Here is a 16,414-nt window from a genome sequence, read left to right as displayed (position 1 = left end):
GTTTTAGATCTGTAAAAATGAATATTCAGGGATTTTAATCCAGGTCTTTTAATCCATTTATAAAAAAAATCTAAATATTATATCTAAAATGGTCTGGCCCATGTGAAACCCTGGCTTAGACTGTCTGGGTACATTGCTTGCCGACACGCTATATTTATATAGTTAAAAGGTGAACTTAAAGCATGACAATATTTCGTCTGCTGTCATTGACCGAGATTATCTGGATTAAAGCCAAAATGGGTCAAACGAGATCGGTTTTACAAAACAAAACATACCGTATTTTCTCACATATGCCGTATTTGTCGCTAAAAAATTATGACTGAATCGAGGGTACGGCTTATATGTGCATAAATTCGACTTGACATGCACGAAACGCCATAACGCAAGACAATGCGGGCGATCTGGTCATTTATTTCAAAATAGAGAAAAGATAAACAGATAAAACGACAAACAAAAATTATTTTGACGTCCATGAATGAAATTCAAGAAAAAAAACCTATATTGCATAAAATGTGAAAACCTCACTTGTGCCTGTCTTTGCTCTTTTAGGGCGCCGCCATCTTACCTAGGGATGACAAACCAGACCGCTACGGACACACTTCCTGGGTGTACTTTTAAGAGTACGGCTTATATGCGGAGGCGGCTTATATGCGAGAAATTAAGGTATGTAAAACATTTTTTTTTCACAATTTGAAGTGATCAAAAAACGTATAAAATAGGGGAAAAAGTTAACAGGTATTCTTGATGGGTTCGACACCCCTGCTTTAGAAGACAAAGACCACGGCACTAATGAAGTTATAAATCTAATAAGTGCATTTGTCAAAATCACACTTGATCCACGGCGCCGGATGACGCACGCGTTAGCACCAAAAAACGCTGCGGTCTCAATTTCAAACAACAACAATCATCGCGGCTCCAAATCACACACTTCCTGTCAAACCACCACAAAGTTAGAAAAGGGGATCCGTGGCGTGAACGTGAATTTATTTTTACACCGGCTACATTTTTGGCCTACATTTGTCTTCCACAAGTAAAAAAAAAATGCTGCCATGCGTTCGAGCCTCACATCTGGTTTGCGTTGAAGAAACTATGCAGCAGACTCCTGTGTGCCTTTTTACTTTTTTTGTAGCGTCACTACCCGGAGAATGCGAGGGTGTCTTTCTTTCCCGTTTTATTTTTACATGGCTGACGAGAGGGTGAGAAAAGATGGAGGAAATCTCAACATTTTTCGACAGCCCTAGTAAAATATTCTAGTGGACCGACCGACTTTGGGGATGGTAAACACACCCAGGACGTTTCCTAACAAGTCGGATGGCGTAAAACTGTCAGGCGAAAGTATACAAGCACGGCGTTGAAATGGAAAAATAGGGAGGAAAGATAGTGTTCCATTTCTACAAGACTTACTCAAAGCTGATTTTAGAAGAAAGAGGAAGTTTTTTATTTTAAGTCTCTAAATCGGGGGATCTTGTTTCTCGGTACTCGTCGAAAAGACGTTTGGTCCCCGGACGTTTGGTCGACCGGACGTTTGGTCGCCTGGTTGTTACTGTTGAAACCAGCTCTCAAAATTATAATCATGAGAGAGAAAGAGAGAGATTGAGTTTAATATCAAAATATCAACAGTAAACTCTCTGTCATAATTTGACAGCAAGCGAACGTCCGGGGACCAAACGTCCGGGGACCAAACGTCCGGGGACCAAATGTCTTTCGACGAAAAGTCCTCAAAATTATAATCATGAGAGAGAAAGAGAGAGTGAGTTTAATATCAAAATATCAACAGTAAACTCTCTGTCATAATTTGACAGCAAGCGAACCTGGCGACCAAACGTCCGGGGACCAAACGTCCGGGGACCAAACGTCCGGTGACCAAACGTCCGGGGACCAAACATCCGGGGACCAAACGTCCGGGGACCAAATGTCTTTCGACGAAACGTCCAGTCACGTTGTTTCTCTGCAATCTTCTCGGACATGTTTCGAATGCTAACGGCGAGGCGCAAAGCGGTCGTTTACACGTTGTCTTTTGTTGCCATTGCCGAGTCAGGACAAAAAGAGTCGGACGTAAAGAAGTTGCGGGACGGAGTCCTCAAAGGCCCGCCGACTCAGCAATCTGACCTGCATGCCGTACAACTGCTTGCAATGACATGTGTCTACAGTGCTAGTAGCTAACTCGAAAGGTTAATGCCTAGCCAAGGCTTTATTTACATACTGCGTATTTTCTCGCATATAAGCCACCTCCGCGTAGAAGCAGCACCCTTAAAATTGCCTTAAAATGGTTGAATTTGACAATTTCTCTCGTATAAGCCGCCCCGTGATTGACAATTTTCACCTCCATATTCATGGTTTTAATAGGGAGTACAAATGTGTTACGTTGAAGGGAAAATCTTAAGGAAAATCATCGCACCTGGTATTTCTCAGCCTGTTTTGTTGGTCGAACAACCAGGCTTTAAGATGATTGGCCAAGAGTTTCAGAGACGGGAGTTCATGTATGTTAATTGGTATTGAGTTCCAGGTATGAAGAGAGAAGGTGCTTTTGCTAATTTAGCACTTTTTTGGAAGGGAACTACACAGGCACCTCTAGAGCCAGCCCTTGTTGACAAGTTGGAATTTTTTGGTAGGAAATCTTGCAGTAGGGGAGGAGCTTTGTTTTGGAAGATTTTGTAAACTAAAGTGGCATCTGCATATTTAACAGTATTGTTCCAGTTCAGGCATTTGTGTTTTTTCTTTTATATCTGACAGTGGTGGTACGTTTTTGGCTTTCTGTCCAATACTTTCAAAGCTTGCTTTTAAATGGTTTCAATTGGTTTTAGTGTTGTTTTGCAGGTGTCGATGCCAATGTACTACCACTACTAAAACTACCAGTTAAATATAAACAACATGAAAATCAGTTTTAAGCCATGACTCTAGTTCTCCAAAAATGTAGGCTACCTTGAAAGTAACATTCCGCCTCAATTTTTTCTACAAAATATGGGTCACGTAGATAATACTATATCTCTAACCAAAGAAGATTACACGAAGTTTACATCTGCCTATCGCAGATATCCGTAGACATCCACAATTTAGCGTATGTTGTGGCAGAATGCTGGGTGATCTCAACCAACATTTTTTTCACCTTGCTTTTTTTCAAGGCTGTGATTGGCCCGTTCAAACGACTTCCCGTTAGCAATGACAGCCAAATTTTCTTCTATCGGATACAAGATACGATGCTAATTTTGTAGTTTTCCCACTGGTCGGCAATTCTACTAGAGAATACCCGATTCCGTTTCCTGTCCAATGACGTAGATGCGAGGAAAAGCCATCGGGGAAAACAAAATGGACTCGCAAGAGAAACGTTAACGCAAAATGACAAGATTTAGTGGTGACGGAGGAATACGCGAACATAAAACTGACCTCAAAGTGATTACCGCTATCAAAACGCAAAACTCCCTTTGGCGCACGATACATCAGAGAGAATTTATAAGCGGTTTTGTTTGGGTCTCCGGAGGCCCGAGTCCCGAGATCTTGACTTTGTCGACTTTGCCAAAGCGGAATCGTAATCCATCAGCTTCTTATCTCCCCAATGTCGCGCACGTTTTCTTTATCATGCAAGCATGCAAAACACCATTCGTCATCCGCACCTAATTCATTACCGGTGATAAAATGCAAAGGTGTCCGCTGCCGCCACTGTTAAAAAAAACTGATAAAACCACAATTTGAACTGCAATCGGATTATAGGACACATATTTACTGCAACATTTGAATTTGCAAAAAATAAATAAAACTGATGGGTAAGATCATTTATAGCACATGTGTCAAAGTGGCGGCCCGGGGGCCAAATCTGGCCCGCCACATCATTTTGTGTGGCCCGGGAAAGTAAATCATGAGTGCCGACTTTCTGTTTTAGGATCAAATTAAAATGAAGAGTATAGATGTATATTACATTTCCTGATTTTCCCCTTTTTAAATCAATAATTGTAATTTTTTATTCCATTTTCTGTGTTTTTAGTTCAAAAATCATTTTGTAAAATCTAAAAATAAATATAAAAAAGCTAAAATAAACATTGTTTTAGATCTATAAAAAACTGAATATTCAGGGCTTTTAATCCAGTTCTTTTAATCCATTTATAAAAAGTCTATCTAAGTTTATCTAAAATGATCCGGCCCACATGAAATCGAGTTGACGTTAACCCGAAGTCAGCCGGGATAGGCTCCAGCACCCCTCTAGTGACGATAAAGAGGCTCAGCAAATGAACGGATAAATAATTATTCATCCAATCACTGCATTGCATTGGTTAACTTTACACCAATGAGAGTTTTAGCCGTTGATCATGCTCATGCATGACTCGTTCATTTTAGTCACTTAGCCTCCATTCTCTTTCTGCCGGTAATTAAACCCAAAACTGTTTCCACTCGGCACGCAAAAGAGGGACGGGGGGCGGTCCCAAGCGGAGGGGGGGAGGGGCTCGGAATACTTCCACGGTGAAGTCATGGCGCTTGTGTCATAGCCACTCTCTTGCTTGGCTTTGCTCACCGTCTGGCCTCTATTTTACTCATTGATCCCACTTCCACGGCCGTTGGAAGTGGTTCGGTTTTTTCTTTTTTGGAAGCCGAGAGATTTTGGACCATTAAAGCGGGGGAGGGGGGGCGGCTAGGGGCAGAATTGCTAACGTATGAAGCAAAGATGTCGAGGTGAAAACTATTCTCTGATGTTTGCCAGACCCTTGAGAGGAATTTAGATCGCAATGTTTTTTTTATTTCATTATTTATTTTTATTTTTTTAATGTGGCATTGTTCGAGAAAAACCCGCAAACCAAACGTTTTACAAGAAAGAGATAACAAAAAGAATGTGCCAGTTGTTTTCAGATTGGTTATTCTTGCTTCTTCTGTCCAAATGTGTTACATCTGCACCGTGCTGGCCCAGCGCCGGCACGGTTGGGGTTCTGGCCCGTTGCCCGAAAGGTATTCGCTCCATCGAGTTGCCGGGCGGAATGGGAGTGGGTTGCCATGACATGATTGTAGACCTGTCAACGTATACGTTTTTCCCGTATTTTATACGTTTTTTTTATCATTTCAAATTGTGTACGCTGTGTAACAACTTTTTTACGGGATTTTTTAAAGTCTGTTTTTTGTAAAACCGATCTGGTTTTACCCATTTCGGCTCTAATCCGGATCGTCTCGGTCACTGGGAGCAAACGGAAACGTCATCGTCGACTGCTAATGTTGTCATGCTTTAAGCGTATATGCACACACGCATTCCCTTTTTAAAGGTCCGCCTTTTAGTTATATACATATAACATGTCAGCAAGCAATGTATCCAGACAGTCAAACTGTCAGCATCAGACAGAATCTTCAATTTAGTGCATACTGATTGGGTACTAGGTCCACTTTGGAGAAAATGTGAGACTTTTAAGTGTGCCCTATGTGAAATTCAATGTGACATGGAAAGGCATACCTGTCAACTTATACATTTGTTGATCATTTCAAATGGTGTACGCCGTATAACAACTTTAGTAAGGGATTTTTTTTAAATCCGTTTTTTTGTAAAAGCGATCTTGTTTCTCCCATTTTGGCTCTAATCCGGATTGGTCACTGGTAGCCGTCGAAAACGTCATCATCGACTGCTAAGCATGATATGCGCACACATTCCCATCCACCTTTTCACTATAAATGTATATATAGCACGTCAGCAAGCAATGTACCCAGACAGTCAAGCTGTCAGCGTCATACAGCGACATCTACAGAATCTTGAATTTAGTGCATAAAAAAGTCAAGTCTGTGTCTGTATTCTCACCCTCTTGCCTTCTGTGACAGTAACATTTCCCGAATACGGGATGAATAAAGTTATCTAATCTAATCTAAAGTCCACTTGGGAGAAAATTTTAGACTTTTAAGTGCGCCCTATGTGAGTAAATATGTGCCGTGTTGCATTTGTGTGTATTTTTTTTATTGCTTAATAAGGGGAATTGCAATCATTAATAAGGGGAGCAATTGGCTGAGGTTGCCAGGTATGAAAAATGAAAAAAAGTATGTTATCAGCATATTGAGAATGATGACGTTTTTCGTCGCCAACCAGTGACCGAGACGATCCGGATTAAAGCCAAAATGGGTAAAACCAGATCGCTTTTACAAAAAACTGACTTAAAAAAATCCCTTACCAAAGTTGTTTTACAGCGTACACCATTTGAAATGATCAAAACACATATAAATTGACAGGTCTGCCTTTCCACGTCACACATTGAGTTTGAGTTTAAGTTATATAATAACAATAACAATGTGCAATATCTTAGATTGTGCAACATTTTTGAATGAACTTGCCCAGACATGACTTTTTAAATGACTTATTTATGTTTTTATTGGGAAACACGCATTTTGCGGAGTACCGCCACTAATTTCGTTATACGCAGCTGTTGTATAATGACAATAAAGGCTTTTGATTTGACTTTACAAAACTTCAGGTCGCCCCCATTTAAACCCGCCCACACGAGTACCTAGAACTCAGACGACCACATTAAAACGAGCTTCAAGTCTTTGACTTCTACTTTCCTAATGCAGCTCATCGAGGGTTACAATGTTTGCACATCTGTGCTAGCGCGGCTTTAACAAACAGAATTTAGCGAGGAGCGGTTTTGCGGCCCACCGGCCAGCCTCGGCGAAAGACAATCTACCAGCGAAATGTGGTGACAGCTGCTAAGCGGGCAAGCCTCCCCCCCGTGTCGTTTACTCAGCCAACCATTCTTCCCACATTTCACGTGGACTGCAGAAATTCCACGCACTTTTTGCGCCCCCCAAACCCCGCCCCCAAACGGAAGAAGCCACGGCGTACATCGTTACGGTGAAATACGGCATGTTCACAACGTGCAAACGACTCTCAGGATGTTTGCACTCGCCCGACATAACTCAATTTAAGGCCTGATTGACCAAAGATTTGCACGTGGAAAAACTGGCGTGGACGTGATTGGTCACACAGACAGATGTGGGAGGAGCTTATCTCCCATCAGGTTGAAACTAGAATTGCGAATGTTTATAAACGGTTCAAATAGATTGGATGTGTACTAGAGATAAATCATGGCACGGTGGATAAGTGGTTAGCACATTGGCCTCGCAGTTTTGGGGTCGAGGGTTCGAATCCAGGTTTGTCTGCACTGTGTGGAGTTTGCATGTTCTTCCCTGGGCTTTTAATGGGTTTTCTCTGGGTACCCTAGTTTCCTCCCACATCTAAAAAAACATGCATGCTAGGCTAAACAATTCCTTGCTGCTAATTGGCATTTATTATTATTATTATTTTGCAATTATTGTTTTGTTAAAGCTCTTACGCAATATTTACAGTGGCTCAAATTGCTGCAAATTGGCATTTATTATTTTTTGGCAATTATTCTTTTTTTAAAAGCTCTTACGCAATATTTACAGTGGCTCAAATTGTCACATTTTAATGATTATCTGCTGCATTCATTTATTTTCCATACCGCTTATCCTCACAAGGGTCTCGAGGGTGCTAGAGCCTATTCCATCTGACTTCAGACACCCTAGAAAAGGAGACTGATGACTTTAAAATATATTTGTATGTCATTAATTAGTCGTTTTTTTTTTTTACTTAAGTTCCCACACTGGGCCAAGTTGCACAAAAAAGACAAAATCTGTTATTTCACAAGCTGCCTTTGACTTTTTTTACAGCTGTGAGGCACCAACACTGGTTAAACGTTACTGGCAATCGAGTTGCACTCCATATAAAGTCACGATCCACGACACGTTGGCATTTGGACACAAACGAGATGCCTCATAGTTGACAAAGCTTAATTTCATTCCAACTGTTTTGTGTTTACAAATGGACATTTTGCCCTTGAATAAACGGATGCTTCCTACAAGTATTGCCAAATTAGGTCAATTGGACAGAACGTGACAAAGATGGTGACATCGCGACTCTCTAGGGATGAACTGCTTGATGCTAAACTATGATAACATTTCCGCTAGTTTGTAGTATTAGCAACTCCAGTTTTAATGTGTCATGAATGTTTGTAACGGAGCAAGTGGTATTTTTATACCTATTAACTTAAACGTTTTTCCTGTATTTTATACGTTTTTTTATCATTTAGCAATTGGCCGAGGTTGCCAGGTATGTATTTTCCCGATTTTTTGATTTGTTTTTGTTATTCCAAAAATAATAGATATATTGGATGCCTTTTTTTGAATCACTTGCACAGTTTTAATTTCACGTAATTTTTTTTAGTCCTTTTAACATCATTTCTTTTCTTATTTATTGGTTGTTTGCGCATATTTTCTGTAATAGGCTCTCAAATTAGTTTTGTAAAAATTCCATTCTATTCTTACCAACATTTTCCAAGTGTATCTAATATTAAATATTTTTACCCAGTCATATAATTTCAATTCATCAACACATAGTCAAGCAATCATTTGCTTTTATTATTATCTTTAATTGTCAGATTTTTTGGGGGGTTATATTCAAATTCATGTAAAAAAAAAATCAAATACATTTGCTATCGTATCAATTGTGTCATTCCAAATAGTGTTACTTTTTTTGTCGTAACATGATAACCCTACCCGCTATTGCGCAACTGCCGAATTGAAATCACACTGCCAATCATGATGGTTTCACTATAATAACAATACAATCAGTGGAATCTGTTTCACTTTCAGCCAAATAAAACAGCACTGACTCATGCCATAATGTCACATCATGTCCGTAAAGATTGCGCTTTAAATTCCTTGGAAAAACTAGCCTGGAAAAAGTCGTCATCCAGAATTATCTGCTTTCTTCCACTAGTTCAAATAACGATGCGATGTAACAATGTCACGCGCAATTAGTCTGCTGGAAAAAAAAATCTAAAACGCCATCGCTTGACCTCATTTATGCCAGGAATTGTCCGTATTTTTATTTCTTTTCTCCATTGGCCACAGGGCGCGCTACGATTAGACCCTTAGCCGCAGTCCGCGATGACGATTACACGTCAAATTACAGGTTGCGTATAAAAACGCGGCTGATTATTTGTAGATTTAGCCTTGCCCGAAGCCAAGTTATTTGTAACCGCGTGTTATCATCCGATAACATCATTTATGCTGGAGTGGTTCTTGCCAAGTCTGAAAAAGCTAAAGTACAAAACAAAGCCTTTGTTTTTACAAAGGCAAATCCACAAAGGCTGTAAAATTGTACAAAAAAAGATGGTTAAATCCAGTCTTGTAAATGTGTAAATTGCCTCATTCCTCAAAGCCAAGGTGTGGGAAAGCAGACGCACGTGGAATGGATGACTCAACTGATAAAATGGCCAATCGACAGGCGATTCTCGCATCGGAACATCTGGCTAGCGGGAGACGGCCAATGGGGGAACGCGGATTGGAAGCGCCGTTATTTACTGGCGAAATTCTTGCTAGGTGACAAACTGAAAACCGACAATGACGCAAACTTCTGTTACTGCCAGAATGGAATCGTTGTTAACACCCGCCGTCCACTTGATTACATATAGAAAAGTAAAAGTGCCTTTGTTGTATGGCACACTTTCGATGAATGGCCTAATAAAATTAGTAAAGCGCACCGGATTATAGGACGCAGTAGTGGTAGTAGTAGCGGTAGTAGTAGCGGTAGTAGTAGTGGTAGTAGTAGCGGTAGTAGTAGTGGTATTAGTAATTGTGGTAGTGGTGGTAGTAGCAGTAGTAGTAGTAGCAATAGTTGTAGTAGTAGTAGTAGTGGTAGTGGTATTAGTAGTTGTGGTAGTGAAATTAGTAGTTGTGGTAGTGGTATTAGTAGTTGTGGTAGTGGTATTAGTAGTTGTGGTAGTGGTATTAGTAGTTGTGGTAGTGGTAGTAGTAGTGGTAGTGAAATTAGTAGTTGTGGTAGTGGTTGTGGTAGTGGTAGTGGTGGTAGTAGTAGTACCAATAGTAGAAGTAGTAGCAATAGTTGTAGTAGTAGTAGTAGCAATAGCACTAGTAGGAGTAATGGTAATAGTAGTAAAAGTAGTAGTAGTGGTAGTAGCAGTAGTAGTGGTGGTAGTAGTAGTGGTAGTAGTGGTAGTAGTGGTAGTCTTAGTAGTAGTAGCAATAGTAGTAGTAGTAGTAGCAATAGTAGTAGTAGCAATAGTAATAGTAGTAGTACTAGTAGTGGTAGTGGTATTAGTAGTTGTGGTAGTGGTGGTAGTAGTAGTAGCAGCAATAGTAGTAGTAGTAGTCGGCGTAGTAGTAGCAGTAGTAGTAGTCAGAGTAGTAGTCGTAGCAGTAGTCGTAGTCATAGCAGTAGCCGTAGTAGTAGTCGTAGTAGCAGTCGTAGTAGCAGTCGTAGTAGTAGTCGGCGTAGTAGTAGCAGTAGTAGTAGTCAGAGTAGTAGTCGTAGCAGTAGTCGTAGTCATAGCAGTAGCCGTAGTAGTAGTCGTAGTAGCAGTCGTAGTAGCAGTCGTAGTAGTAGTCGTGGTAGTAGTAGTAGTAGGGGATTGTGTTATACATCCAATAGATAGAGTCTTAATAGTAGTTAGTAGTGGTTAGGAGTTATGTTACACATCAACTAGATGTGAGGGAATTTCATACAATGATAAACCAATATTGATCCATAAATAAGGTCCACTGCCGGCTTTTTCTTTTAGTTGCGCTTCATAGTGTGGAAAATACGGTAGTTTAAAAAATGTTTACAGAGGCCCCGTGGGGAGTTTGCAGGTTGTTCCTCGCCTTGCGTGGATTTTCTCATTTATATCAATGAATCTTCAGAAAAGGTTTGCGAAAGGGCACCCTTTCCCTGAACCAACACGAATCTTGCCCATATTAAACCAAATGCCCATCCTCCGATTCCCTTCATTTGTCATTGCCAGCAAAAAAAGCGTTTTAAAAGGAGCAGATAAGTGCCTGGTAGAGGCTTGTAATTACATCCCGCCAGGAACTTAATTACAACACTCTAGCAGTCAATGACTTTGTAGGCCATATAACGCTTAGTCTCCTTTTAACTCCGAGGAGAGCCGTGAAGAGGACGAGTGGATCGTCGAGCTGGCTGGCGGAATGGGGGGGGTTTACGCTTTACCTCCCACCAGGGCCGGCCGGATCGGGTTACGTTTACCAACAAGCGCTTCCACGAGGGAAGTCCGGCAGAGGCGAGCAGCCCACGCCACCTGGCCACGCTCACCCTCACGGGAAGCTTGAGGTCACTTCCCCCCCCACTCGTCGGGAATGCAGACGCTCCAATCTGTCATTCTTAACATTAAGCCTTGGGCTGCCCGATTCATGCCTGCGCAAAAATTGCATTTGTCCTATAATGCAGAAAGCTTCTATTTCCTTCTTTTGCATCATTTTCTGATCTTGTATCGACCATTTTCCGTCCAAATACAACAATATTAGCTTTCTTAGATCATTCAAATCTTGATTATGAATATTTTTTCTTGAAAAATTATAACTTTTAGAGTCCAGTAAAATGTTTGTCCACACATTTGTTTACATGTTTTTCAGAGGGTGATTATTTTTCCAAATGTTATTTTTCGTTTCGCTAGGCCGCTAACTTGAAAATGTTTTTTTTGGGGGGGGATCCGATGCATTTTTTTGGCTATTTGCCTTGTCATGAGATTGTTTCAATTTTTGCAAAAATGTGCTTTAGGCAGTCCAAAGGTTAAGTTGACCCGAGGCTACATCCTTACCCCGAATTTCGCTCGGGAACAGCTGCGATTTGTCGGCGCCACGACCGCGAAAAAATGTCTAAGGTCAATGTCTGCCGCTTGCTAGGCCGCCATATTTAAAAATATTTTCACCATTTGCTCTAGGCCAATGAAAGATGGGCAGTAGAGGCTTTGTCAAAAGAATTCCGAGGCTTTTTGTACTTCAAAACTGGTAAAAAATGACAAAAAATGCACACGTTTTCATGTATCTTTACCTTTAAATTCTGAGTGTAGCTCTCAAAGACTAATATTTGAAAATAGGAACGGTTTATGGCTCTGAAAAAGGGTTCCCGACCCCTGTTTTAGGGTTAAGGAATTATCTTAAGGAACAGAAAGAGGATTCAGTGGAGGATCAACATAAGTTTCTGGGTAATGTCTAACGGCCAGTCTTCAAAGTCTCCGCATATCCTCATACGCAAACACACCCACGGTTACGCCGATCTCGATTTGTAAGCGTGGACGTAGTCGAAACAGATGTTTGACGTAATGTCAACTTCACGGTAGTCATTCATGTCATCTCCTTTGTCGAGCTTTCATTTGCGGGAGCTCAAACGTTGAATCCGGGCCATCCGCCATGAGTCAACGCTAAGCATTTCGACCGTATGGAGTCAATACGATCCAATTTGGACTTCCACTTTTTAACCACCTGCAACCACTTGACTGATTTTTTTTTTCTTTGGGGGCCGCTTCCAAACTTGACTGTAATGTGTTGTCAAAGAAGAATGCTCTACATTGTCAATTACTACTTGGAATTGATATCTGGTATCTGGGTAGATGAGCGCTATCAAAGAACATCGCTATGATAAGCTAACTCGCTAATATTGATTTTTTTTTTCGTTGTATTTCTTGTTCGAAAGTGACAACTATTGGAGTAATATGAACCATCCAAAGAATTGAGATATTTTGACAGTAGGAGCAATATGGCTGCCACAACATCTAAGAAAATTGTAATTTCTATCATTAGAAAGCATCAGGTTCTCAACGAGATAAACTTATTTCTTTTTTCAAATTGAATAATTTGATATTTTGCATTTACAAAGACAAGCATATTAACTTCCGTATGATATTGACTCTAATAATGTGCTTTTGATTCATACAGTATCTCAGAAATACCACGAGTGATGATTTTTCTTAAGATTTTCCCTTCAAAGTAACACATTTGTACTCCCTATTAAAACCATGAATATGGAGGTGAAAATTGGGAATCAGGGGGGTGGCTTATATGCGAGAAATTGTAAAATTCAAAAATTTCAAGGCAATTTTCAGGGTACGGCTTATACGCGAGAAATTGTAAAATTAAAAAAATTCAAGGCAATTTTCAGGGTACGGCTTATACGCGAGAAATTGTAAAATTAAAACATTTCAAGGCAATTTTCAGGGTACGGCTTATACGCGAGAAATTGTAAAATTAAAACATTTCAAGGCAATTTTCAGGGTACGGCTTATACACAAGAAATTGTAAAATTCAAAAAATTCAGGGCAATTTTCAGGGTATGGCTTATTCGCGACAAATTGTAAAATTCAAAAATTTCAAGGCAATTTTCAGGGTACGGCTTATACACGAGAAATAGTAAAATTCAAAAATTTCAAGGCAATTTTCAGGGTACGGCTTATACGCGAGAAATTGTAAAATTCCAAAATTTCAAGGCAATTTTCAGGGTACGGCTTATACGCGAGAAATTGTAAAATTTAAAAATGTCAAGGCAATTTTCAGGGTGCGGCTTATACGCGAGTAAATACGGTAGTAAAAGTAGGCGGATGAACAAACGGGGGGAGTTTACACCCGCAAACTTTTGAGACATGCGGAAGAAATTGAAGAATGCGGGAGAAAAGAAAATGTCAAGGCTGACAAGGAGAAGCTGTCCAGTCGTTTTCGCAGGAAGTTTTTTGGCTTTTTTTTCCTGATGAATTTGACTAAGCAAGCTCAAGTATTATGAGGCCTCATCAAGCCTTGGCTTGCCCGTGACTGGGCTCGTTGTGGCAAAATGTTAACAGACGGCAACAATAAGATCAAGTGGAAAGCAAAAATCTCCTCGTTTGCTTGGAGTTCCTTTCCTTGTAAACTAGATATCTTTTTATTTTCATTCATTCCTTCTTTATTCTTTTTTTCGACCCTAAAAAAGTCCATATAGAATTTTTCAGATTATTTTAGCCCCCCCCAAAAAATTAAAAGACCCCAAAATATTATATTAGATTTTTTTTGTTTCATTTTAAAAAGCAGCATAACATTTAGATTTTTTTTTATGGAGAAAATAGTTTTTTCAATTACTAAGCTTTAATAAAAAATAATAATGACCTGAAATATATTGAAAAAATGAATGAAAATATTTTTCATCCATTGGGAGCATCACAAACCACATTATTTTATTTTTTCCACATTTATTTCCTCTTGTTTTAATTAGTTTGGAACACTTAACTACATTTTTTCATGTTTGACATTATAATCTGAACATCCATAATTTTTTAATATCCATTCCATTGCTTTTATGATCAAATTAATCCAACATAAAACAACACCTGTCATCTATCACTTACCGTTCTTGTTTTATTTAAGTCATACATCTATAGAATGTGTATACATAGTCATTATCCTATAACTTAATCATGTGATAGACATGAAAATAAATACTAATCATGTAAACAACATAATCTTAATATTAATCAGAGGGAGTTATTAAAAAGTAAACTAGTTTGAATGAGAGTGACTTGCTAACACTTTGCATTTATTAACCATAAATGGTTAATAATGGTCGAGTAATGGTTAACAGAAGTCGAGTAAGATAACAATAATAATCATACAGAAAATATGGATATGATTTCCTACCAGTCAGGAAGCGCGACTTGACAGCGGGTGGCCCGGCGTCACGTAGCCGTCAGTCGAGCACTGCAGGGCGGGCTTTTTTTGTGGGGGTCTTGCTCCGGTTCGGTCCGGTCCACACGCTTCTTTAAAAAAAATAATCAAAAAAAAATATTAATAAAAATTCAAAAAAATCAAAATAAAGTTCCTCCAACTCAACGCGTGAGTCGCGTACTGTGCACTGCACAAAAAAGTTGCCGGCTACTTTTTTTCTTTCCCCTTTTTACTACTGAGGAAGTGAGTCACGAGACTCCGCCCCTTTCAGGCCTTTCACTCACGGCCAAATAAGGAAGAGGCCCCTCCCCCCTCGTCCTTCAACAAAGTGGACGGTTGTTGTTTTTTTTTGCTTTTAGAAGCAAATGACTTGTAAGGAATTGGTCCTTTTTGTCGGTTTCATTGGGGAAGTTTGTTTGAAAATGATCTGCGGGTGTGCAAATGTATTTCTCGGTTTCGGTGACTTTAAAAAGGAAGTTTACGTTGAGATTTAAGGACTGAAATTATCGTAGAATTTGTTCAAAATGGGTTTTGTAGTCATGGAAATATTCTAGTGAAAAAGGTTGCGTTGATTTATGCGAATTTTAGTTGTTTTTGTTTGTGTATTTATTTGTATTTTTTTTCCAGATATTTTATTTTTATGCAATGTAGCCCTTTTTTTTTAATAGACAAAATGTTGACAACGATTCATAAAAAAATATGCAAAGAAATGAAAAGTTGGTATTTGGATAAAATATGAATAATCTATCCAAACGATTAATACCACTCTAATATTCTATTTTATGATTATTTTATAAAAACTATAGCATTCATCCAAAAAAATGATAAGACAACAAACTCATGCAACATAAAGTTAAAAAGTCAGTGTTATTTTCAAAATATTTTTACATACTTATATAACAAATATTTAACATTGGATTTTCTTTCATACATTTTACTATATATGAAATAGTGACAAAAAAATACAAAACTAATTGATAATTTTATAATATAAAATTGTGTATATGTATATCTATATGTATATCTATATGTATATCTATATGTATATCTATATGTATATCTATATGTATATCTATATGTATATCTATATGTATATCTATATGTATATCTATATGTATATCTATATGTATATCTATATGTATATCTATATGTATATCTATATGTATATCTATATGTATATCTATATGTATATCTATATGTATATCTATATTCTATATGTATATTCTTTATGTATATTTATACACATTCAAATCAATCAATTCTCTAAAAACAAACCCAAAGGTCAATTCTGAACATTTACTATATTTGGATATTTTTACTTGTTGGGCTTGTATTTATTTACTTTTTCTCCCCATTTCTTTTTTTTTCCATGCATACAGTAAGAAAATGTATTTCCTGTGTGACTAGATGACATCTTTCCAACCTTTCACTTCCCTTTTCTCCAGCACAAAAGCAAGTAAGTGTTTCATTTTTCCTTTTTTTTAATACTTGTACAATGACTCAATCATAGCGAGTACTTTGATTATACCTTACGCAAAGCGATGTACATTCTGCTCACATGACTCATTATGAGTGAACATAAAAAGACATAATGGTGTTGACACGAGCCCCACCCCATTTCATAACATTTATACAAAATGAATCATAATATGAAATCATCTAATGTTCCAATCCATTCAGTCAATCATTGCTAGCTTCTGTAATAAAGCACTAAACCATTCACTATCTTACAGGTACAGTGATCATCCATTTTATATTAATATCCTCGTCATACTCTTACAATACCCGCACACTAAATGAGGGTGTGTCCCAAATAGGCCAACTTAAAAATGTTTCACTTGTATTTCTTAAATAAAATAAATATCTAAAATAAATTGCTGGTGCGAGTGGTTAGTGCATCGGGCTCACAGCTCTGGGATCGTGGGTTCAAATCTAGGTCGGTCAACCTATGTGG

General features: G+C 38.7%; 1 protein-coding gene across 1 annotated transcript in view; it reads right to left on the bottom strand.

The window, feature by feature from the left end:
- Window positions 1-14,662, bottom strand: part of fhl3a (four and a half LIM domains 3a) — a 32,327-nt gene extending 17,665 nt beyond the window's left edge. The window contains exon 1 of the mRNA XM_077599011.1: window positions 14,434-14,662. The gene's annotated coding sequence lies outside the window, so the exon portion shown is untranslated. The remainder of the gene's footprint in view (window positions 1-14,433) is intronic.
- Between the last annotated feature and the right edge of the window lie 1,752 nt (window positions 14,663-16,414).

Source organism: Stigmatopora argus, chromosome 4 (genome assembly GCF_051989625.1).
Source record: "Stigmatopora argus isolate UIUO_Sarg chromosome 4, RoL_Sarg_1.0, whole genome shotgun sequence".
Classification (NCBI taxonomy): domain Eukaryota; kingdom Metazoa; phylum Chordata; class Actinopteri; order Syngnathiformes; family Syngnathidae; genus Stigmatopora; species Stigmatopora argus.
This window is presented reverse-complemented; position numbering and strand designations above follow the sequence as displayed.